Source organism: Diuraphis noxia, unplaced genomic scaffold (genome assembly GCF_037042655.1).
Source record: "Diuraphis noxia isolate RWA-SAM2 unplaced genomic scaffold, SU_Dnox_SAM2 contig0005, whole genome shotgun sequence".
Lineage (NCBI taxonomy): Eukaryota > Metazoa > Arthropoda > Insecta > Hemiptera > Aphididae > Diuraphis > Diuraphis noxia.
Genome location: NW_028301715.1, coordinates 8,386,726 through 8,412,160, shown reverse-complemented (window position 1 = coordinate 8,412,160; position 25,435 = coordinate 8,386,726). Strand labels below are relative to the sequence as shown.

The 25,435-nt window shown below is 30.2% G+C and overlaps 1 protein-coding gene across 1 annotated transcript in view; it reads right to left on the bottom strand.

The window, feature by feature from the left end:
- Octalpha2R (alpha2-adrenergic-like octopamine receptor) overlaps nucleotides 1-24,409 on the bottom strand; it is a 149,004-nt gene extending 124,595 nt beyond the window's left edge. The window contains exon 1 of the mRNA XM_015519256.2: nucleotides 23,660-24,409. The gene's annotated coding sequence lies outside the window, so the exon portion shown is untranslated. The remainder of the gene's footprint in view (nucleotides 1-23,659) is intronic.
- Nucleotides 24,410-25,435: the final 1,026 nt, after the last annotated feature.

The window sequence follows — 25,435 nt, the reverse complement described above, 5'->3', positions numbered from 1 at the left end:
AAATACAATCGTCCATCTTTTATAATTAGGGAGATTTAGGATAAAATCCGTTAGTACAAATGTATAATACAGACATTACAGTAAGTGGCTTCAGTTCATACTGCTTATTTTTTTTCTGACCTCGTAAAATGATAAAATATTAAATACGTACAAATATGATTTTTAGAACTAGTATTCTACACAAAAAGATAAAAATAGAAAAACCTTACAAATGGCGTCTAATTGCCCATGTCAGAACTGACAATACTACGGTAATACCTTAGCAAGGCTGTGTATACCCATCTCACATTTTCGCAACGTAAATTGTGCCGTAAATAACTCATGTTTCTCATGTTGAAAATATAGAGCAACACTTGAAAAATTAATTTCTGTAACGTTAAATACAATAACGATTTTAAAAACTATCAAACAGAAATTATTTATCTTTAAGATTCTCCAATAAAGAGAAGACACAGAACGACTTTTAAAAATATTAATTTATTAAATAGGTACTAAATTCAAAATAATTTAAATTTAAAACAGACACTTTCATTATTTTAAAATCGCACCCTTATAGTACTCAAATGTTCAGCCACACAAATAAAGCATTTTACTACCCAACCATCCATATATTGTTGTTTTAATGGTAAAATAAAAAAATAATCACTAGCATATTTCAAATTTAGTATAAATCGTCTCGATTTTCTACTCGATTTTTCTAATACTCAAAGTTTACTTTACTAAAAAAAAATAAAACTTTGCAGTTGACGTTTAATCAGATAGGTACAATGAATCAACTTTAGTTCATTTTAAACTAACGTTCGATAATGACTCATACTTTATATATTATCTACTTATCTGATCAACAGACAACAGAATATCGATCACGCTGGATAAATATATTCGTCGTTGGTTTCATCGTTTGTAAAAAAAGAAGTACGTTTAATAACCATATTATATCGCTATCTAAGATTAAACTAGTTCAGAAATTTATATGATGTAAAATATAATATATTTACCATACCATAATATTATATCACTACTACTCGATTTTTTTTTTCTCATTAAGTGTTTAGAAACAAAATATTTACTAATATGTAAACAACATTGATTATACAGCTAAATTTATTTATTTATTAGTAAATACGAAAAGTATCCACGGTTTTTAATCAATTGTAATTTTTATTTTTTATTTTTACTATATTTAATCTGCACATTATACAAAGTACCATTTAACAACGGATAAAAACCCTATAAGAATAATGAATAAAATCAATAATGAATGTGAACAGCACACATAATATAAATATAGACACTTTCTCAAGAATTCGTATTGATAAGTAATAATTTATAATATTGTAGTAGGTATCGTCAATAAAGTATTATTATTTTTAGTTGTACCCGCAATTGTAATGGCTAATGAATATTATTAAAAATAATTTACAATAATGAATCGTTTTCAAATTCAACCAATGTTACTCATATGATAATATGATAAAATATAGTACTAGTAGATATTGGTTAACATTAGCCAACCTAAGATAAATATAATTTAAGCTTAGAGTAGGATTCAAATACAATGAATGGGTTTCATTATCCCATAAACTTAATACCAACGGTATAAATCCATTGAATTAAACGTATAAACACTATTCCCGACGTAACTGTACTTAAAATACACTTAAGATTCTTAAGGTGCCCTTGGTTTATTTTGATTTCAGTGTTAAATCGTACATATATCTCAAAAATAACATTTTATTTTCACTTTAATCATTTATTTTTAATTGTTTGCTTTTAATTTGTGCCAACATTAGTTTTTACTGTGCGTCGTTGTTTTGATATAATATACCAAGGCGTTACATTTTCTTTAATACCCAACCAAATCAAAATCAAAGTCGTAGTGTCATGCCATCTTAAGGATACGATGGATGAAATTTAAGTCACAGTACGGATGAAACAACAGTCGGATAAACAATTAAATTAAGTGTGGGGAATGAGGGCGGTTAGGTCAAAAAAGGGAATTTTAAATAAAATATAATTGCCAAATCTATATAATGGACGGGATTTTCAGTCGGACTGTGAAGCGAACATTTTCATGATGATGGCAATATTATTGGTAATTAAAATATGGATACGATAAATAAGTGTATATTATAACACCTAATCAACTCTAAAGGTAAAATACTCTACCTCAGAAATTGGATATTATTAATCGAATCGGTTAAATACCTATATAATATAAATTACATTTGTTTTGTTTATAATGAATATTTATATGCTATGCTATGGACATTCGATAAACACATAATAATTTAAAATCAGTTCTTAATAATCTTGATTTAAATGAGGCGAAAAAACAATCAAATTATAAAATGTATTAGTTAAAAAAATATTTGCACCTATAGCTTTGTGCTCGTACAATGGTCAATGAACATTTAAACAATCAATAAACAACGCTGTGATATTAATATATGAACATTTGTGTTACGAATATAAAAAATGTAATGCGTCAAATACTGCCATTTTCTATTGGATATCGACCATCTTTTTTCTACGCAGGTGACACTTATCCCGGATTCGATACATTTTATGAAAATTGGATTCATAGCCATCTGCGCGTTATAGAATACCGTTTACCGTAATATTGCATAAATTGTTTTCATTCCACTGATAGTTTTATTTGTGAAGATTTAATGAATTAGAACAAATGATGACCCCACAACATATAAAACTACCTATTTGAATTGCAATAATTTACATGAAAATTTAACGATGGAAATATCAAAAATGCGATTGAGAATGTGCTTATTATTTCCATTATAAAAAATAACCAAAATATTATATTAAAATAAAATGGAATTACCTCTTGATTTTAGAAATTGTTAACATGTTAAAATATACGCAAATTTCAAAATTACAATTTAAAACAGGTATATTATATTCTACTTTTCTTATGATATCTCATTGTTATAAAAGTTCAACTGAACAAACCTTATGTTTTGTGGACAATTTTACTTTACAATTTTAAGTATTAAAATAATTATTCAAATCCACAATAGTTCTATAATATATTAGATATGTACTTTAAACAAAATAGTTTCAATCAAAATACCACTATATAGCACTATGATATTATTATACAAATATTCAATGAAAACAAATTGATTTATCACCATGTGTAAATAGCACACTTGTAAAAAGCGGTATACAAATTTGTTAACTATCCGAAACCGTGTCACTGGCGACCAATCTTTGCCACAGTCTCAACTGAAAATGTTCAACCACAAGCAGTTGGACAAGTGATCACTATCGTTTTTACGTTCGACTAACATGATGCATACGTCAGTAGGCACTGTTTAGTTTTGTTTTAATAACTTTATTTTACTTGCATACTGTCCAAAAAATAAAAAGCTAATTGTTGTCACTGGATTACTATATTATATGTGTAAGTGTGATGTTCCACGATGATTGATGGATTTCGATCAAGGAGTTTGTATTTTCAAATAGTTAATCTATTTTGGTGTATTATAATAATAGGCCCCACGGAGGAGACAAACGAAGCATAAGAGTTTCATAAATCTTTGCATCTAACGTCATTAGATGTATATATTTTATTTTTATTTTTATTATTTATAAATTAATGGGACATTACAACACCTGCAGTGGGCGAGTACATTCATGAACCATCAAAAATAGTTATATAAATAATAAAGGAACCTATAAATAATAACATAAATTTTAGAATTTTACAATAGAATCAAAATATTTAAAATGAAAAAATATACATACATTTTTATAAAAGCATAACATATTCTATAAACCTAAATTATTAAATAAACTGTTCAAATAATTGCTCAAGTAAATAAGCCAATACCAAAGACCAAACACAATATAAATTCTTAATAAACGTTAAAATAATTGACATCGTTCACTAATAAAACATTCTATGTTCCACAATTTTGAGAAGTTGGCACTGCAGTAATCAGGTATAATATACTTAAAATTTTTACGAGCATTTTCACCATTAAATTTGGATCAGACTCATGAATTTCAAAACGAATTTGCACTTTAATTGTCGGAAGAAAAAATTAGATCTATGTTAATGTCATTTAAATATAATCACCCATCGTCAGTTACAATACTTTCAGAGAAATTAGAGATGTTATTTTAATTTACAGTGTTTATATTTTAATTATGTTTACATACAGCAAGTAATAGCAAGTCGTTTTGGTTTTGGTACGTTGGTACAAAAATGTTTGTTCAGATTAATTTGGTTACCAAATTTTAAAATCAGCAAACATATTATATACCTAGGTACTACCGGCGGCTTTTGTACTCGAATAAATACAACTATTTAAGAAACATTGTATAAGCGTACGTGGTATGTTTACGCCGTAATTGTTGTTGGAAAATTCTATACATTAAACATTATAATGTATACTCTAGCAACTTTTCACCAAGAAACTACTCTTTCCTCGCGTAGGATACTATAGTTGGAATTTTTAAGACTTCCCTTTAGTAGCCTTCGCCCTCTAAAAAGTTAAACGCGATTATTTTACGCAGAATAGCGACTCTGTAAACGACTACCTTGAACGTCTAATGAGACACCTGGGATAGAGTTATGTATACTTGTTATTTTTATAATATATACTTGTACATACTAATATAATAGAATATTTTACTGGAATACATGAATAATTCATTTTACCTAAGTCATTGATAACTCAATATCTACTCAGCATGTGTTTATGAAATATGAATTTCAATTAACAGATTTCCAAATATAATAATATTATAAATTTAAAATGTATACAATTATTATTATTCGAGATTGTCAAACGCGTGTACCAGCAATATTGTTATATTATCACATTTTAGATTTTTAAATGTTAGTGATAGTAATTATTAATTATTATTTATTACTATCAATCTAACAAATAAGCATATAATAGAATATGTCCCTGAATATGTAATTAATTTATCATATTTTGGTAATTAAAAATAATTTATTAATTTGCGTGTGCCTGAGATAGTTAGCTGTAATCTCAGGATTACGAAAACTATTTAATATTTCTAGTTCACTGAATACATTAATTTGTTTAATTTATTTTGTTAGACATTAATAAATCAGAGTAACTAACACTTATTTGAGATAAAATAAATTTAATTTATGAAAACTGAAAAAACATATACTTAGATTGTATTTTTTTTAAATTTTAATACAACTTTGTGTAAACAAAACTAATCTAAAATAAAAACGTTTATTCGAAGCCACTATTGTGTATAAGGTAGGTAATCATATGAATCAAAATCGAATAGAATGTCTTTAAAAGTGTATTTTTAAGTATTTACTTTATTTTTCGTTGTTCATCGTGACAATAAGCCTTTTGAAGTGTTTGATAACTCGTCTGATTCCTTTAACATAATAATAATAAGAAAAAAGTTTATCACGTTTGCTATTCTTCATTTGTATTACAGCACGTTATCAAGCTCTACTTGCCCCCAAAAATAATAAATTAAAAATTTTCTAATACCATATTAGTGAGTAAAATAGTTCTAAAAATAAGATTATTTTGTTAAAACGCAAAATATAAAAATATATTTGATTATATTATATTACTTATTTAAGCTTTTTTTTTGTTCGAATCGATATCTTATCCTAAACTATATTAGCACAAAGCGTACAGTCATTTCTTTGCTTGTAATACATACCATTTCCCATCAAACTTTGGGGACGGGAAGAACATTAATTTTTATTCGGCATCGTATGTTACTTAGCAATAAAATAACATTTTGGCAACACGATATTATGATGTCAGAGTCTAAAAAGGATAAACGTTAGATGCATTTAGTGTAAACGAAACTAAATAGAACGAAAAATCGAAATTTCAACACATAAATTGAAAATAAAACAAAACATTGCGTACTCAATAAATGTTACCATACCTATTGGTTTTATACCGATGTATATATTATTATTATTATTATTATTATTGTAACAGTCGAATATAACATTCTCTCGATATTGTTGGAGCAAGTTTTTTTTCTTACTCCTTTATACGACAACACATTATATTGTATACCTACATTCCACCAAAGAGACATAATAACGTTTATTATACGGTTGGTACGTTGCAGAGCTATAAACGAATTTAATCAAACTCATTTTTATTTGTTATTTTTTTTTTAGTTCGACAACAACAAACCATATTGATTTTAGCGTAAGGTGATTTTCTCGGTAATTGACTACTATAATAATAAATTATAAACCTATTAAGACCAACCGGTCCCTGGTCCGGGGGTACTAAATTTTAATCGGCGTTCCGGGATAATTTGGTTTAACGAAATACGCGCGTTTGTTTTCAAATGGTTTTGTTGTTGATTTCGTTTTGAATATAACACGCAGGTATATGTATAGGCGTACAACAAAAGTTGTTGTTGTATTATATACGTATCCAAAGTATCGAGTAGTATATTATTATGCGAGTGCACGTGTGTAAGTGTGTGTAAGTGTGTGTGAGCTCATTTTAAAGCGATACCGCCCCTCTGGAAAAAAAGTATCGTTCGATCGTTTTCATTCCTAACGACGGCACTGACCCATTTTAGCGGTGGAGCAGCGTTATATAAAGGTACACATAACATAGTAATAAAACACAGTGACTTTAGAAATCGACCATAAACGGTCTACGACTGTAAATCGTTTTAATAACACCCATCATCACGGGTCGTCGGCGGGATGGGGAATGATTTTGAAACGTCATAAGTTTCCTGGTTGGATGACGTGATGAAGCGACTGATGGACGATGAGAAAGAAAAAGAAGAGAATTGGGTAGAATATGGTGACGGAACGAACGCGACGACCATCACTGTGCATGATGTGCGCAACTCGGTGTTGGTCTTGTTGGCGCCAGTGAATCCGGAAAAACTCGAAAAGCAACAAGATAAACGCATGGCGTGTTGGAAAATCACTTCCGGTGGCGATCAGAAGGTTTAATTTCGAGAGAACGAGAGGGAAGAGGATTTTCTCTTTTTTGTCACACACCCACACACATTTCAGTAGAATTCAAATCATCGTCTGACGAGCGTTCGTTATACAATTAAACTACAACAGTGTAATAATATGATATTAATGTGAGCCACTCCACGGTCAAGTACTTATATACCCTAACTCTTACTGCTGGAATATTATTAATTTGAGTTCACTAGTTGAGCTGCAAAACAGTTTTGATGAAAATCTGTATATATTAATGTATATAAATTGACAATAATAATTTAGGTATTTTTATAGTACTATTCAGCACTACCACTCCGTACGAAAATCAACCGGACTACTAGATCGTGTCACATAATTTACATTTAAATGCATAATTGCATTATTATCTACGTACCTTTATTTATATAAATAATTTTATATATTTTAAATTTTAATCTATTTAAAAACCCAATTGCAGATAATACATCACATTTTTAAATAAGTTGAAAATTGCGCACATACATTTTAGGGTATCCGGACATTTTCCCCCCGGACATTTTCCCCCCGGCTGTTTTCGGCGTAGTAGGACATTTTCCCCCCGTATTTTTTTCTATTATTTACCTTCGAATATAAAATTATTATCTTTAACACATATTTTTTAGCTTTTGTTCATATATTTTTTTTTTATTTTTGTAAAAACTGTACGTTAACTAAAAAGTCTCTAATCTTAATTTCAATAAAAAAATAATGAATAATATTTAAAACAAGTTAAGTAAAAATATAATTTTAAATAAAAGTAAAATAGTAGTATACTAATATTGAATTAGATGGTTAACATTGAAATCTAAAATATTCAAACGGGTACAGTTTTTACAAAAAAAAAGAATAAATATGAAAAAAGACTAAAAAATATGTGTTTAGGGATAACCAATGAATCAGAAATAAAGAATTTTTTACAAACTGTATCATTTTTATGTCGACATTTTTAGTTATTAATTATATTTTGTTTATACAATCTTTTTTTATTTTTAAGTCGGATTTTTAGTTACTAATTATATATTGTTTATACAATCTTTTTTTATTTTTATGTCGGATTTTTTGGCCAGTTGTATTGTACTATATTATATTATTTAGACAATCTATTTAAAATTATATTTTTACTTAACTTGTTTTAAATATTATTCATTATTTTTTTATTGAAATTAAGATTAGAGACTTTTTAGTTAACGTACAGTTTTTACAAAAATAAAAAAAAAATATATGAACAAAAGTGTGTTAAAGATGTGTTAAAGATAATAATTTTATATTCGAAGGTAAATAATAGAAAAAAATACGGGGGGAAAATATCCGCATCCAAAAATTTTTCGGGGGAAAATGTCCTACTACGCCGAAAACAGCCGGGGGGAAAATGTCCGCCATTCACATTTTAGTACATAGTATATATGGTAGATACTTATTGAACATAAGATGGTATGTATGGTATGTATATAACACATAGTTACTCGGGGGAAATATTATTCAGTCTTATTTTTGTATTTATCACTTCAGTGATTCTACCTTTCTACCCCAATCTCAATAAAATGTTGGTTTACCGACTTTGTACTCGTTCTTGAAAGATCTGTTTTATTCCGTTTGATGAGCTTTCGAGAGACATATGTCATTTCTACTCTCCCAATGAGAAATATTAAAGTAACTTTATTTACCGATTTATAAAACTTATTGAGCTTAGAAATCATTTTTTTTTTTTTTATTACAAATTTTATATTCTATCGTGAATTGTTATTATTGCATATAAAATACAATTTTGATTATTAAAAAGAAACTGATAGCCCATAGAATACTATGTGAACACAAAATACGTACAATGACCCGAAATGTGCATACTACGAACGAGAGTAGTCATCGATAGTACATAATATATTGAATAAGCATTCGTGTGCCATATTATATTAATTTAACCGTTAAAGAAATATTGTGTAGTCTATAAAGCATTAATAAAATCGATTTATCCGATGATCTCGAAACGTTTAACAGTTTGAGGATAAAAAAAAAAAGCCGATTATAACGTTATTTCCTATCATACCCCAGCACACATCCGACTCATTAGACACCGACCTCGGACGCGACGAGTGGCGTGCAGATATACGTGGAATTGTACTCAAACTCTGGTAATGGGTAAACGGTGGTATTGCCACCGCCGCCGCCGGTAACGGGAACTCGGTTAACTGCATCGTGTGCGACGGGAATTACTTTAAACCGACCGGACCACAAGAATTTCAATCGTTCTGGGTGGCTGCTGAATGACGCGACGCGCGCAAGGCAGACGGGTGTCAGCGACGGAGGCGTTCGGGTCGGGAAATATTTGCTCGGTGGTTTATTGAATGATTATAATTACGGTGGCGGCAAACTCCGCAACTAAATGCCGATAATTATTATTGGCGGTGGCGGCGGTGTAGGAAATCTTTAACGCCCAACCGTCGTCGTAAAGTATTATGGGTGTCGATTCCTTTCTATATAATAATAATATAATATATTGCGTTCCATTTTATTATTACTATCGCTATATCGCTATCGTTATTATGATTATTATTAATAATATCTCACACTCGGAACAGAGGAGGAAATGACGGTACTTTACATATGCATGAGTGTGTGTGTGAAGGGGTGGGTAATTATACTACACAATAATACTCTTAATATGTATATTTATAATACGTCGAGGTGTTTGTGTTAGGGTTGGATGCAGAAAAGCAACACAGAGTATATATTATATATATTATATATATATAATAATGTACTAAAGCAACAGTGCAAAGTCGTCATAACGGCAGTATAACGTTTTCCGCTATACCATACCATACTAATTATCCGTATTAAAATTATGATTATGTTTATTATTATTATGGCATGACGTCGACCGACTAGCTTTCACATATAGTCAAATGCGCGTGTTTGAAAATATTGCATCAATATAATCTGTAATAGGCAAAGCATTTTTCGACAGTAAAACTTCGTGACTGCCATAGCCAAATCCTATTGTCCACCACAATGCAAATTCGAATGATTTAATCATAATTTATTGATATATATATTTGTTTGTGTGTGTGTATAAACGATTACCTGAAATACGACATTGTTTTATTATCAAATATCAAAATAATGTATAAATAATATATAGAACGAACGCCTTTTCACTGCGTTTTACAACATTTTGGAATTTTCGTTAGGCTTACGTTCCACATTTTTTTTTTAATAATTACGTATTGAGGGCAAGAACTAAATTTTTCCAAAAACCTTTCAACGAAAAAACTATGTATAATTAATTTTACCTTTATGCATTCAATTAAAATTGGCCATAAAATGTTTTAATATGGGAAAATCAGAAATTGGAGATAACTGATAATAATAACTGCGGAGTTTCCATAATCTCAAAAGATTTTTATCATAAAATGATTTTTTGGTATTTAAAGTGGTTTTATGAAGTATTATTGTTGATACATTTTAAAAAATAATAATATTTATATGAACCACACATCAAAAGTGTGATATACGCGTATAAAAATAATAAATTTAAGTTAAATGTAATAAAATGTTGATTTATTGAGTTAAAAAAAATGTAAAAACTTTTTATTTAAATAAACATAATTTACACTCGCAATTGATTACATAACGAATGAAACCAAAAAGTCATCATAATTTTTTTCTCATTAATTCAATATGGTGGTACTTTATTTGTAAATACTTTAAGTATATATCGATATTGTTTTAAAATGTACAAGCACCACGGAAAAATTTATTCTAACGTTATTTTTAAGATAGCCAGTTTTAAATTATTTTATACTCATTTATGTTTTAAAGAAATGAAAAAATTGAGTGGTTTACGCAATCGTTATAAATATAAAAATACTTCTTTTTAGTCATTAAAACGATTTGTTTTGTATGAAGTCGTAAGGTTCCAAGATATTATTTTTAAATGGAATTATTCATAGATAAATAATTTTTTTTATGATGATAGGTAAGTTATTGTTTTATGTAGCTAAAAAATATCAAAGTATTTTAATTTATTTTGTAAAACGTTGTTTACCAAAATTATATTTACAGTTTAAATTACAATCATTACTTATTTTGTTAATCATCAATCTATATAGAGATTCATATTTAGAAAAATTAAATTAAAATTAAATTTTATTTTAATAACTCAACAAAGAAAAATATTAATTTACGCATAATACATTATACCTACTATAAATGTATATTTGTTTTTAGTTTTTACTTAACTATTAATTTTATACTATAAGCTAAGCTATAGGTTTATATTTTTAAAATAATCCAGTATATCAGATTTTAATTAACTAATAATTAAATCAAGTGTTAAAATAAAAAAATAAAAATTGGTTATATTCAAATCATTTTGATGATGCAAGAAGTTTATGAATAACATCACATACTTAAAGGGTATATGAAGCTTTTTTTGAAGAAACTGTCAAAATGACCGTATACCCGTCTACATAATCAAGATATGAATACAATTGAATCCTACGTGTTCTGACAGTTTGAACACTGAGGTGGATCATAGGATTTTAAAGAGTTTTAACCTTAATTTTTTATGTTCATGAACATATCAAAATAATATGTACAAATTGCTACGATTCTTTGTCGAAATATAATATAAAGCGTCAGAAGGGATGTCCAACATTATAAAAGGGGTAGTTTTTTTTTATAATAAATTTGAATTATGTATTAGGTACATCCGTTTTTGAAAAAAAAAAAACATTGATAAAAATCTTATTCTACTATATGTCTATATATAACAAAAGATGTAAAAATAAAATAATACCAAATCCAACAATATTTTTGGAGTTTTAGTTATTGTATTCGAACATATTGACTGCAATTTATTGAAACAGTTTTATATTTATCATAAAGACACACAGATACGTTACTTCAAATGCTTGAAGTGTTTTATCGTATATACATTATACAACAAACGGTACCATAGAAAACAAAATAGACATTTTAATTTTTAATTTTCTGGGATAAATAATTGACTACGTTAGGAATTAAAATTGCACTTTGTTTAGACCAAATTTAAAAACATAAACATAGTGAACCACATGATTGAACATTCGTGATATTAACTGTACTTTAGATGCATACAAATGAGTACTTGTGTGTTATCATACATTAGGAATAAAAAAAAAATGGAAATAAAAAAAAAATGTTTGTGGTTTATTATTTTAATTTTAATTTTAATCTTATCTTTGTTACTTTATTATGACGTACTATAATAATGAATATATTATTATGATTGAAATGCGCAAAAAAAATAAAAATTACAATATCAAAAAACTAGATAAATTACATCAGTAGCGTGGCACAAGAATCACTATAATGTCTTTCAATATGTTTCAGACATCAGCTACCTTCTTTTATGTTTTTATCCTGCAGATAGAAACTTTAAAAAATAGTAAATAGCATTGTGACCTGTGGGCTATGAGTTCCGAAATACCTTATAATGATTATGATTGAATTCTCCAACCTTATACATACACAATATATACATAACCATACATAACCAACACATACGCACGACACTTGGGTGTAAAGCTACAATATATGGGTCAATGGAAAATTCTATCTGTGATTCACTCAGTAGTATTTTTATGAAATTAAGTGCATTGTTTTAAATGGATAGAATAAAATTTAATATGATATTAAATTTAAATAAGTACATAATAAACTAAAAAATTAAACGTTTAAAATTTTTTATTTTTTGCGAGAAAACTTAACGACCTGGTAAGTAGTCGATTTAACATAATTTCAATTTTATCGAGGTCACCTTCTAAGAAATACTTGGGCTGATTATTCATAAAAAAAAACTAGGTAAAATAATATGTATATTGATGCAATTTCAGTGTCAACCGATTTACGTTTAGTGCACTTAAAACATACATATTTTTTAATATTTTATAAATTAATACTAGAGTCAAATACACCTAATACTCTAATAATGAAGTGATGCAAAGAGTTCTTTTTCGGTTTATCAAGATGAAATAAAAATTCAAGTGAATGTCGTCATTCCCAATAATTAGGTAAGGAAAATGTTACAACTTACAATATTACCATTAGTGTACTTATGCCTTATGGTTGTTTTAATTACCTGACTAAAATTTTTCACAATAATATTTTTAGTACAAATATTGTATAGACTCACTACAACTGTAATCTACATAATTACCTACGTCATACTAATAAAAAAAAAAAAGAAGTTTTACTTTAAATATACATATATATACAACACAAATTATAATTTATAATATTCGATTTTAAAAACTGTTCTAACGTAGAAGATAACTAACAGAAATACGAGTAATTTAATTAGAATCGTCAACATTTCATAATATTATTATCATAAGATATATCGTTCTTTAAACTTCACCTTTCATTTTTACTTGCACGATTGCACATTTTTAAATTTTAATATTATAAAGGTAATAACAGCTGTTATAAAATAATGATTTATGAGGTAAGTCCTGTGCACTAAAAAAAATGTATAACATATGGTTTGACTTTTATTATGCAATTATATGTATATACCTAATATATTATTCCATCAACAGTATATAATATTACTTTGACTACAATATTGTATTTCTTACTTCACGTAATACATGATAGGTTGTCCATGTATAGTAACAGATAAGTATTTGATAGTGGAAAAATCTATAGGAGAAAAAAAATTTTAAAAAGTAATATATGTTCTCCTTCTTAAGATTTATTACAAAAACCAATCCAATATATTATGTTTATACGTAGTAGCTAATAGACGGTCGTATAATAGGCTTAAATATTCTAAAGGTGGTTAAAGATTATGTATAAACTTAATGAAAAAATCCGTGGATAACGGATGAGAATACCTCTAATAAATATAATGGTTTATTTAAAAAGATTACTTTTTAAAGTTGATATAAATTATTATCCTTAGATATTATACTATGAAGAAAAAATGAGTAGATACTAGACTAGTGAACAACCATATGACACTTAACTGATATTATGTGTACCATACATTGGTTTTAGCTCGAATTTTAGTGACTTTCATAAATATTATATACTTATAATTTTGATTATTGTTTAATAAGTTAAAAGTTAAACTAAAAACTTTAGATTTGTCATTACATCGTTGAAATGTACTTGTGTATTTTTGATATTCGTATTTCAATTACATGTGTGATAAATAATAATGGTTAGTTAAATTAATTTTAATATTATCATAAATCATTTGAAGATACCTCTTATGCGATCCATTGCCTTAAATTTCAATGGGATGAAAACATCGAATTTACAAGAATGCAATTACCTACATTAACTACAGTTAACTTACGTTTCCGTAAGTAAAAAGAGATAGTTTTTGGTATTTTATTTAAACTTGGAATTTTTTACTTTGAACTGAAATGACATAATATTATTATGATTCCTATAATAAGTATTGATAGTTTAATTGGCAAAATTATCCATTCTTTTCACAAAGACCAATACAAGTTGTAAATATGGTTAATTAATAAAATTAAGTGATATTTTAGTATTTAAAAATCAACAGTACAAACAATTATATCTAAGTTCTTAATATTATAAAATGATTTGAAAATAGCAGTTAAGAATCATTATGTCATTGATAATATGTTTTGGATTAATTTTATTTACAATTTGTATAGATATAAGTACTGGCATAATTACATAGTATATTGAAATATAAGATTAGCTGATATTTGTAATCAATACATTATTTAAGCACTAATCGATATATATTATAGTCTACATTATGTAGAGTTATGAATTTATGATGAATAACATTTTAATTAAACACTTAAAAAGAGTTGAGTTAATTAGTTCATCTTTACAGATACAATGATTTATCATGTAATATTATATATACATCTGAAAAGATTTGAATGTTATTAGGCATAGACATGGGTTTTTGAAATTATTTATTCAGTGAATGTGTTTTACTTTTTACTTTTTGTATTTATTCATTATTCGTTATACAATATAAATTAATAGTTCAAAATATTGTTTCTTATTTTTGTTATAAACAATTTCCATAAACATGTTAAAATATTTTGATTTCATAAATTTTTGTATGTACCAAATAGTTTTATCTCGTACAGAGTACATTTTCTTAGTGGCTACCAAAAACATTTCAGTAAAATTATTTTGCCTTTGAACAATTTTAGTAAACAAAAACTCGTTTTATGCTATTTTATATTATAGTCATAGTATAATATACTAAATATGAAACAGGTACCTACTCCATTGATCAAATATAATACGAGTATCACAACATTAATTCTCAAAATATGTGAATAACATGTTACTAATCCTTTTGAGAATTAATTTTAACTTCAAAACAATATTATTATTATATGACAATGTATAGCAGTAAAAATATATTTTTATGATTTTTTAAACATCTTTATGATTACAATTTTATGTTAAAACAATAGCAGGTATCTTAAATAATGTAATGAATTTATATGAAATTATTTATTAAGTTGTAAAATTTGGTTAAAAAAAATTAACTTTGAACTATTGGAATTACATTTTTTTAATAACAATGTGTATTTCATACAAAACGTTTGATTCGTCGAATTACAAAAGCTTTATATAACTGAACAACAGCAATGTACAGACAGATTTAAAGGATTACGTGAAAATTATTATCATAATATTATGTTAAGTTGAATTGTAACAAATTCCAAATTCAAATGAAATCTAAATCACGACCAGTGAACAAGAGAAATGCAACGTTGTGTCACGGAGACAATGTTATATAGTTGCTATCTACGTCGATGGTACAACAACGGTATAGTTTCGTTTATATAATATTGTTTGTCGTCAGTTGTAGTCTTAACGACTAAACATTTTGTTGACATAACACGATGTTAAAAATATGTATATATATAATATTATACATCATGTTTAATAATAATGTATTATATATACTGTGGTTCGGAGTTTGGGAAGTTGCGGTGAAGAAGTACAGAGAATTGTGCGAATAATAATGCTACAATAATACCATAACAAAGTTATATTATTTCGATTACGAACTGTACAAGAGGGCGAAGTAGCGTCATATTTCCAGTAGAAATCTCGAACGATACGTTCGATATCGGTCGGAGCAGAACATTCGTCAATAATAAAGTTGTACAAAGTTTAATCATAACAATACTATAAATGCGAGCGTATTTGTGCGTGCGTGCGAGTAGCGTGTCAACGACCAAAGACCTAACCATTTAACGAGATGAGCGTTATTTGTGGGTGTGTGTGTGTGTTTTATACATAGGTGTACTATATCCATCCGAGTGACTGAAACTTTAACATTTGTGACTGATCGAAGTTTGGGGCTTGGACGTCAAAAATGTCGGAAAGCTAGACGTGCTCATCGGTAGCGCAATTAGCGATATATTCGCGGAGTCCATAATATAATATATTTTTGTTTTGTACTTATAACCACCTATAATTAATAGTTACTCGGACATTATAACCACTATTTACGCGGCGGTAATGCCAACCTATAGTTATTTATAGTTAATTGAAAGTTATTATTACCATTTACACCATAATACCAATTATTAAAATAGTAATAATAATAATGTATTATATGTTTCCGAGAGGCGAGGTTCAAGTCGGCCGTAGTTAGTATGGTTCTCTCGTTGTCGTCAGGCTTGACTGAACCACACTATTATAAGAAATACAGCCTCAGTATATTATTATTATTCTATATAATATTTTGAACACAGTACTATATCATCGTCTTCATCGTCGACGCCCCGTGGTCGGTAAAAGTGTGGTAGGGTTGGATCGTCGCGACGCGATGGCACGTCATCGTTGGTAAAGTTTTCTCGCATCGGTACAGCAGCGGAACGTGCATGACTATGTGTGTGTGTGTGTATGTATATGTTTGTAAGCAAGTACGTACTTGTATGTCGCGTGTGTGTGTGGAAAACTTGAAAAGCCGGTGGCGCATGACTAATGCGGACGCATATAGGCAAAGGGGATCAGTGTATAAATGACTTTTGGCCCCTCCCGACATATACGGCCGGCCACCCCCTCCTACCTCTTCCTACCACGTGGCAATATGTATGCCACCCCGTACGTCTAACACCGCCGTCGTCGTCGACTACTCCTTCGATTCCGGTCTATTCTCCAAACCCACGCTCGACATCCGGTCAACCCAATCCTTGGAAGTCATCATCGTCGTCGTCGTTGTCGAAGCGTAAGCCGTAATATTATTACGATGATGACGATGATAATTATAATAATAATAATAATAATAATATAACACAGCCTTCAGAAGATCATTATTATAACACAAACGCGCACACCACACGTGGGAGAGAACGAAAATATTATATAATCTATGGCCGAGAAAGAGGTTAGTACCTACATCATATTGTATGATAATTTTATTATTGAGGACGCGAAACGAGACGACGAAAACGTTGCATTATAATAATAATATTATTATTAATAAGCAGTATGATGAACGGGTGCAATAACGATACACTCAAACCGTACCGACGACGAGAAGACATTAATATTGCATACACGTGGCGCCTTGTTATGCACCGCCTCCGTTAGTTAACGAAATATTATGGCTGTACCGTAAAACCGTAGTTCGATTGTCCTGCAAAATATCGTTGCAGTGTTAATTGGGGCCGACAGTAATAAAATAAGCCCCGTGCCGGTCGCCTTCGCGTACAACTTCTAAGGAACGAGTTACGAGTATATACCTGGTCGATGTGTGCGAGAGTTTTAGAGAAAACAATTTACTATATTATTATTAGATAGGATGATAATATTATCATTACTATTATCAAGTCATCAATTACCAATAATAAATTAAAATATTAACGTATTGTTAATGGTTGGAATAACCTGACCTCGCGACGACTGCGACTCAAATCCAGAAAAAGCTTCTTTTCACACGATTCGACCAATACACGTCATAATCTATCTCACCAGAGAAAGAAGCACACCAACAGTATGATTTGAGTTGGTTTTTTTTTTTTTTTTTTTTTTGGGGGGGGGGGGGTGAGTGGAAGGCATTAAATTGCTCAAGGACAGGTGTCAGACGATGTGAAATCACACTCAAAAAATGGAACGTTTTCGAGAAGAAGAAAAAAATACAGCAACTATGAATATGGCGAAACACTGCAGACAATAAACAATCTACTACAATGTCCTCTGATGGGCATTTATAGTGAAAAAAAAAATGACTTACACCGGGCAAACGACAATACACAGTATAGTAGTCACTGCTTTTTGAACGACTGTGAGAAAGAAAGACGATCACAGCCAATCCCGTTCGAACGTTATAGACATCTTGCAGACACTTAAGAGGACGTTTCACCCGCATGTGTTGTCTCCGTCTTACAAGTGCGTAACATTGCAAAAACTGTTTCGCGCGGGAAAGAACCGAGAAAGATACAGTTATAACTAAGAAACGAAATTTTCATCACATAAAAAGGAGAATTTTGTCTGTGCAATATCGTTTTTATTTTTTCGATATCAGAACTACAAAAAAGTTATTCATGCTTAAAAAAACGCAAAATGAAAGTATTATAAAACAATAAGAATTATTTTGTATAAGTGATATCGAAAAAATAAAAACGATATTGCACAGACAAAATTCTCCTTTTTATGTGGTGAAAATTTCATTTCTTAGTTATCACTGTATATTTCTCGGTTCTTTCCCGTGCAAAACAGTTTTTGCAATGTTACGCACTTGTAAGACGGAGACAACACATGCGGGTGAAACGTCCTCTTAAGCATAGTACCCGAGTCAGATACAATATAATTGGCGGTTACGTGAAAAACGTACGGTTAATCATTGCAGTTTTATTTCGTTTTCGTAACCTGTGGGTTTTAATTCAATTCCAGAGATGCATTATGATGAAATCGCGTACGCGACTACTTTTAATTTTTTTACTAAGATTTCCGGAAATTTCCCACTTCCAAGCGCTGCTACGGAAATTACTAAAAATATATTATTTCTCAATGTGTACCTACTCACTACTGTTTTTACTCTCTATGCCATATCCATCGAATCGTACCACGCCACCGGTATCACAGTGATTGTGTCGTCTCTGTGTGTTTATAAATACCATTATAATACTATAGTATATTATACTTATAATTACACGAATTCGTGTTCCCGTCATAAAAAATATTAAATTATAACTATGTTTCTGATTTTATAGGACCACCCGGAATACTAAAATGGGTTTTGATTGAAGTTTATACAACCCATTCCAAAAATACAATGAAATTTTAATTAATATATTATGCATAGTGTAGTAACAACAAATCGACAATGGATTATTTTCAAACATATTGGATAATCATTATCTTACATTATTTTGCCGTCATTACTTTAAATTTTTACCCTAATGCATAACAAGATCAAGATGATTGATTAAAGAATGTATACATTGTTGTTTTTCCGTATTTTGTACAGGTATAAATAGTAGGTATATAATAGTATAAATAACTATGAATGAATTCATTAAAAATGTTATTTATTCAAACAATTTAAAAATCATCATTATTTAAATACTTTTTTTTTGTCTACCTATAAGCAACAATCATTATTAGTCGAATAATATTATTGTTTGAAGCCTTAATAAACTTTAAAAATAAAAATAAAAATATTATTGTGTTATGATTACATAAGATTCAAAAAATCATGTTGTTTTATCATGACAGATTATTATACTCAGAATTATTTCAAATAACAATTTTAGGTCGTAGAAAATTAAACACATGTATACATAACATATCATAATATTTGATTAACTTTATAAGTATATAATAAATACTAAATTAAATACTGAATTAGATCATTTATTTTTTAAAATATATTTTGGAGGTGATGTGATTTTAAAATAAAATTTAAGAATAAATCAAAACTATTTTATTTAATTATTTTACGTCGGTGCATCAACATAATATTTGATGTAATAATTAATACAAGTTTTTTAATTGTTAGATTAGTTTAAATGCAAAAGAAAAAAAATGTTATTTTCGTTGAAATTAACGAATACGATCCGTAGAAAATGCCTTAAAATATTACCTAAGTGGATTTTTCTCACGCACATCTATAATAATACAAAAGTCTTTTCGCCTTGACTAAGTTTTGAATTACCATTTTTACGATTGGTTGCACAAAAAGCTCACAAATGGCCTTCAAAGTTCGATATAATAAAAAGTAATACAAAACTCGTATCATTAGGTTTAACCTTATGGATGAAACGTGGAACGTTTTATCTCTATATTATAATATAATCGATATGAATATCGTATTACAGATAATTACAAAGCCGTGACATACTTAAAATAATATGTATAATATACCGATCATCGAGTTGTGTACATCGATGAGTATATATTTTAAAAGACATGATCATAATAATTTATTTATAGAAAAATGTTATTAACTATTTATTATATTATCAGTATGACGTACTGTGTTCATAATGAAAAATAACATTACTTTATAGTTTATACTATTATATTTTAATACGCGTTAAATTTTTTCCGTATTTCATCAGCGTAGGTAGTAAAATCTGTTTGGTAATACCAAGTGGAGTGTATATAGGAAAGGATTTTTGGGGTTCAACCCCCTCCCCGAAATGTATAGTTTATACGGGCGTTAATTGTATAAATAATAAGAATTTAAGTCTGTCTAAAAAATTAGATTTTGTCCTACATGTTCTTGTGAGGGCCCATGAGTTCACAATTTTAAATATAAATTTATTAAACAGTTAAAATAAATTAAATAATTACAATTTTGTGATATTATAGGATACAAATATAAATTATGGTAAAAATTAAGATTATAAATAAATATATTATAATATATTATATCTATACATTTTATTAAATTAATGCTGTTAATAATATTAGTTTATAATATTAATTAAAAAATTATTTTATTTTAACCTCCTACCCCTAATATCAATTTCTTTTTACGCCACTGTAATTGGTATAGAACTCAGATACGACTAACGGTATGATATACTAATATTTAGTACGTGTGCAGTTACCCAATCTCTTTTGATATATTATTGAACTTTTTCCAGGACAAACACTTTAAAAGTAGATACGATGAAACAATACTGATCATAAGTATATTATATAATAATATGGTCTTAGTTAACGCACCCGGTCGTCCATTTTAGGGAAAATATTCTTCTTCCGCCAATGTTGTTTTAACTGAACAACAATGGGCATACTTGGATGACATTAAACAATATTTAGGTTATGATGCTGATATTGAATAATTTACAAAGCACCCAAAAACTTCCTTCTAAATTCCATATAACCTGACAACGGCTCTAAACTCATTTACACGTTAATTTCGTTAATTTTTTTTTTCGTCGTTTCTAACAAAACGTATTTACAATCAGTATTTTTTTTATACACAATAAATTAGATAAATTTTTGTGCTTAGCAGAAAATACTATTTTTGATTATACGGTACGTTAAACATAATTAAACAATGCAAAAAAACCACGCGTGCACAGAAAGAGCGGGAGGCCTACCAATTTGTGAATCCTCAGAGTTATGTAATTATGTTTGTTACTAGATTTAATTTTGGAAACTCAATGACGTACAATATTTTCAATACAATATCATTGCGTGCCCACACAAATATGGCTTCCGAGAAGTTATGCAAATGCAATTAATAAAAGCTATTTAAAAAACGAACGAGTAAAAATCACACGAGTTATCTTTTCAATATTATTTCCTTTTATCCATAATTTAAAACCGTTTAAACTGTATTTAGCTCATAGTATTTCCTCAATAATTGTATCCTATAAATACTCAACTGAATCATTAATTTCTTTTGATAATATTATATACACCAAGTTGTATTTGAAGACATTAATTATTAGGTACCCTAATATTGTAAAATCTGTCTTATGGTCGGTAGTTGTTTAATAATAGTCCAACATCATACAAACATTGATTTTGAAAATAAAAATAGGCACACACGTGTTATGGACGAAATACCAAGTCGAAATAAATATATTTCAGAAGACGGTTAAAATATTGTTTATTAGAAAAACAGATGGATAGCGAACTCTGTGCGCAAATCATACTGAAATTTTATTTACTTTGATTATATTTTGGCTAAGACGAACACGAACGATAAAAATGTTAAGAAATCGAATTTTGCGTACTGGTTTTAATTTTGTATATTAAGAACCTGGAGGAGGTCCAACGGAAGAACACATTAAATATCGAATGGTTATTTTTATGTTATTTTTTCTCTTATTTTGATAATATAAAGTATTTACCATAAAAACGGTTAGGTTAGGTACCTACACACATAATAAAATATTATATTCGTGGGCTTATACTTATATGGCTTATTATTATTATTTGCATGCGACGACCAAAAACAATGAGTGGGTTGTTATCGATGAGCGATATACCTACACTCGAGTTTTATAATAATATATCTAAGAAATAAGGCTCTCTAAAATGTATTCCGAAGTAACACGTCGTTTAAACGTCATCGAGTGACGGCGTTATAGATTTTTTTATTTCCAAAAAATTGGTCCAACACCTCATCAACGTGTTTTTGGCGTGTGCATTTTTTAGGTGAAGGTCGTCGTCGTGTGTGAAATTTGCGTGAAATTCAATTGTGACAAATCGTTTGGCGACGCCTCGTGTGGAACATTTAGCAGACGTATTATACTCGGACGGGAAAATGTTTAGCTAATTTTGATGTCTGACTCATTACGACGACGACAATAAATTAACGTCAACCCCTCACCCGCCATCGACCACCCCACTTGGATGGGTGACCGTATTGGATGACATTGTCAAAACAGCGCACCGGTCATAATTTAAGACACTTGGACGGCTAATTAGAATACAGAACAGGCGGGATGGTCGCCTCGAGACAATATCGTTGTTATTATTATCGTTTCCGTCGTTGCAGCTGTAGAATTTTTTGTGATTGTTCGAAATATTTTATTTTTGGAAGCGAATAGTTTTAGAGAATAATAATATTATTACCGTGTTATGAGTTTTTCCTCGTTCAAATCTCAATGGTGTACGCAGAGTGAAGGGAGGAGAAGTACACATAGTGTGCCACGACTACTGTTACGATCTACTCTCGTAAACTCTATATTATATCGGTCAATTAAATTATCTATTACCGGGTATAGTAAAATAATATGACGGTGTTTGCTTTTATAGTTCTGTTTACTCTATAAATAAAACAATATTTATAAACCGCGCGCATTAACTACTACTCATAATAATACAGTAAAGTTGCGAAAGTTCCCGGTAAACATTAATACCACCAATTTTGCATACTAATATACGCAATTTTCACATTATTTATGCCGTTTTCACATTAATCATTAATGTTAGATAAATATTACTCTATCGTCGACGTTACTGTTGGCCGCGAAGATTTAATAAATTTATAACTCTCAACAGTCTCAACCTATATAATATTATCTATATTTTTATTGAAAATATGTCGAAGGTCATCAGAAATATTTAACTGACCATCACACATGTACAAATTACATTATTTCTGTAAAGTTCTACTAACCACTATCGAAGTCATACCCTCGTCAAAAACGATAATAATAATAATAATAATATTTTTACGATACTAACCTTTGTGTGATCAATCAACACTCGGCCTTCAATACGAGTGGCGATTTTAGTGTTAAGGTATCAGTCGAATCGTCACTGCATGCAAACCCGACGAAAGTCACCCGTCGATCGGGCCGAACTCGGTCGCTGAGCAGAGCACATCAAGAGTACTTCCTCCTCCTTCTGCTGCTGCTGCTGCTGCTGCTAATGCTTTAACTCTTCCACCGATTGCTGATGATACCACTACTGAGGTCACGTCTACAGCTACCACCGGACCACGGTACCGGACCGGACGGCGGTGGACCCCGCGACCGTGACGGCGTACGGCCGGCATCGTAATAATATTATTGTCGTTGTTGTTGTCGTCGTCGTCGTTATTATTAAAATTACTACCGTTACTACTGCAGACGTTATCGGTGTTCAACACGACACCATCGTGTCGCACGTATAATATATTTAAGGTTAAAATTCTTGTGGCAGAATCACCACATTGTCGGGGGTACACTCGGCCTAGAGAGTAGTAATTTATCGGACATAGGTCTAAACGAGTGATATGATTGAACTGCGAAACTGCAGCTGCCGTGACAATACCTATTGCTATAACAATATATAATTATCTTACAGACTCGCGCACAACTGCAATTATTACTACGGACGGCGGAAGTCGACTTCCGATTCGAGTTGGACGATCGTGGCGGCGGCGGCGGCGACGACGACGGCGAGGCGCACACTACCGCACGGCTGTTCGGCTGAACGCGAACTATCAACTAATACCATATAACTATTTACTATACGCGTTATACGCGCCGCACGGAAAGCACTGTGTGTGCGTGTGTGTGTGCGTGTGCGTGTGTGTGTGTGCGTGTGTGTGCGAGCGTAAAAGTACGTGACCGTGTATGTGTGCGCGCGTAAGTTTGTATGTGTGCGAGTGAGTTTTTATGTGCGTAAGTTTGTGTGAGTGTGTAGAGACCCTGTGTGGACGTGACCGCGACACCAAACACACACACACACACACACACACGCGCGCGCGCCAAGCGCCAGGCGGACGCACTCGCACTCGCGCACGCGCATCGTCTCTAACGGTCGCGCAAGCTCAGTGAGAACGCCTTCACCACCGGTAGCGTCTCTTGCAGTCGGCTACGGGGTGGTGGGGAAGGACTATCCTCGTGCTCAGAAGCGACCGCCACCGTCACCCTCCCCTCCGCTACAACACACCCCTGAGAACCCGCGCCCAGTACGAATATTTTTAAACACCGTCCGCCGCCGCCGCCCTAAACCCGACCTATATGACTCGCACTGTGAAAAACAAAACAAACAGATGATAATAATAAACAAATAAAAAATTTACAGTTTCCCGGCGGTGTGTAAGTACAGTCGTCTTAATGTCAACTCGCTGTTCCTTCCCCATGGTCCGCTACATATTATCGCCATGACGGACTGGTTTATTGCGCTAATATAATGTTTGTCACTCAATCGTTTCGGTACGTTAAAAAACGCGGTAGAAAGTGAACAGGTACACAGACGACAACAATAACGTTTATTCGTGAAAATGGCAAAAGCGAACCGTTTCGTGTACGACTATAGAATAATATTATCATTTGCCGCGGTACCACACCACAATATAGGTAATGGATATCCACGTGTTTCGGGTACGAATCGAACTATCGAAGCGGCGAGTAACTGAGAAAATCTCGCGGTGAACCACTCGAGAAAAACGGCCGATCGTAAGCGTTTGGGCAACTGTTTTGTGATACAAATTTAAATACATATTTTATTTGCCTCGGTGCGAAATCTAGG